We start from the raw sequence: 2500 nt of genomic DNA on the forward strand, positions 1-2500 counted from the left end.
GGCGCGCTCCGGGCGCCCTCGAGACGGAAGCCGGGTCGCGGTGCGATTCTCTCATAGGTCTCCCCGTTGGCGCGGAAGCGGGAGACATCCGACACAGAGAAACGCCGAGCCCGCTCCGAGGGGACAAAGTCAGAAGGAGCGATCCGCCCTCCCAGAGCCCTCCTGCGGACGAGGACTCTGGATCTGCCCCCCTTCTGACGACCGTCGCCCTCAGAGGACAGGAACCCACGTGGGGAGGGTCCGTTCGGGCTCGGGCGACCCAGGAAACGCGTCTCGGACTCGGGACGGACAACCGGCAAAAGTCCCCCTGGAGCCGCGGAAGCCTGGTCTCGGCGCGAGTGCGAACTTCCATGCAAAAGGGGGGTACTCGCCAAACCGCCTACCCGAGTCGAGGAACCACAAAAACAACGGATTTTGGTCGGGGCCGAGAGGTACCTCTCTCTCCTATATCCTGCAGCTGGTGTGCAAAACTGGGTATTTGCATGGTGAGACACCGACCCCCACTTTAAGGGAACAAAGTCAAAAAGTGTCCGACCTCCTGGAGCCGTGCGGCGGATCCGGCGGCCAGAAATTTCCTCATTCCGGTTCTATTTTTTTTTTTTTCGAATTTGCGAAATTTGGAGGCCAGGCGGCGTAGCTGGGACCTGGACTAGCTCGAAACACCCTGAACCGGTGAGCGGAATCGATTTCCCAAAGTTCTACGGCTCCCGGAAGCCAAAAACAGCTCGCCGGAAAATTTCAAAGTCCCAAGGACTCTTTCTTGAAAATCAATCCGGGGGCCATGGAAGTGTCCTCGGTACAACCTCAGAGCTTTCCCCCGCCTGGAAGTCTGACAGCGGTCTGACGTTTTTCAAAGTTTTGAGCTCTCTGTTTGTTCTCAAAGTCACAAAATCGCTTTTTTTCAGTTTTCCACCCATCAGACCCAAACTTCACCCCCACTTAGGTCACTGTCTAGGGGCGCCTTACGACATATTGACGCCCCTTTAGGGTGGAAGTAGGGGAAATGGGTGATTTTTACACAAAATCGGAAATTTCTCAAAATTTTTCTAAGTGTCAAGGACTCTTCCAGAAAATCTCCCCCAGGCTCCTGGAAGCGTCCCCGGTACACCTCTGGCGGCTGCCCCCGCCTGGAAGTCCAACACACGCCTGAAATTTTCAAAGTATGAAAATACGCATTTTCATCCAAAAATTCAACTTTCCCCCCGTGCACCGCAAACTTTACCCGCATTTAGGTCACTGCCCTTGGGTGCTTTACAACATATTGACGCCCCCCTGGGGTGGAAGTAGGGGAAATGTGACATTTTTCACAAAATCGAGATTTTCTCAAAATTTTTCTAAGTGTCAAGGACGCTTCCAGAAAATCTTCCCCAGGCTCCTGGAAGCGTCCCCGGTACGCCTCCGGCGGCTGCCCCCGCCTGGAAGTCTGACACACGCCTGAAATTTTCAAAGTATGAAAATACGCATTTTCATCCAAAAATTCAACTTTCCGTCCGTGCCCCGCAAACTTCACCCCCACTTAGGTCACTTTGCTGGGGTGCCTCACAACATATTGACGCCCCTTTAGGGTGGAAGAAGGGGAAATTTTCATTTTTCACAAAATCGAGATTTTCTCAAAAAATTTTCTAAGTCCCAAGGACTCTTCCAGAAAATCTTCCCCAGGCTCCTGGAAGCGTCCCCGGTACGCCTCCGGCGGCTGCCCCCTCCTGGAAGTCTGACACACGCCTGAAATTTTTAAAGTATGAAAATACGCATTTTCATCCAAAAATTCAACTTTCCCCCCCGTGCACCGCAAACTTTACCCGCATTTAGGTCACTGCCCTGGGGTGCTTTACAACATATTGACGCCCCCCTGGGGTGGAAGTAGGGGAAATGGGTCATTTTTTCACAAAATCGAGATTTTCTCAAAATTGCACCAAGTCCCAAGGACTCTTCCAGAAAATCTTCCCCAGGCTCCTGGAAGCGTCCTCGGTACGCCTCCGGCGGCTGCCCCCGCCTGGAAGTCTGACACACGCCTGGAATTTTCAAAGTATGAAAATAATGCATTTTCATCCAAAATTCGACTTTCCGCCCGTGCCCCGCAAACTTTACCCACAGTTAGGTCACTGTCCTGGGGTACCTCACAACATATTGACGCCCCCCTGTGGTGGAAGTAGGGGAAATGTGACATTTTTCACAAAATCGAGATTTTCTCAAAATATTTCTAAGTCCCAAGGACACTTTCAGAAAATCTTCCCCAGGCTCCTGGAAGCGTCCCCGGTACACCTCCGGCGGCTGCCCCCGCCTGGAAGTCTGACACACGCCTGAAATTTTCAAAGTATGAAAATACGCATTTTCATCCAAAAATTCGACTTTCCGCCCGTGCACCGCAAAATTCACCCTCATTTAGGTCACTGCCCTGGGGTGCTTTACAACATATTGACGCCCCCCTGGGGTGGAAGTAGGGGAAATGTGACATTTTTCACAAAATCGGAAATTTCTCAAAATTTTTCTAAGTCCCAAG

This window comes from Ranitomeya variabilis, unplaced genomic scaffold (assembly GCF_051348905.1).
Source record: "Ranitomeya variabilis isolate aRanVar5 unplaced genomic scaffold, aRanVar5.hap1 Scaffold_165, whole genome shotgun sequence".
NCBI classification, from domain to species: Eukaryota; Metazoa; Chordata; class Amphibia; order Anura; family Dendrobatidae; genus Ranitomeya; species Ranitomeya variabilis.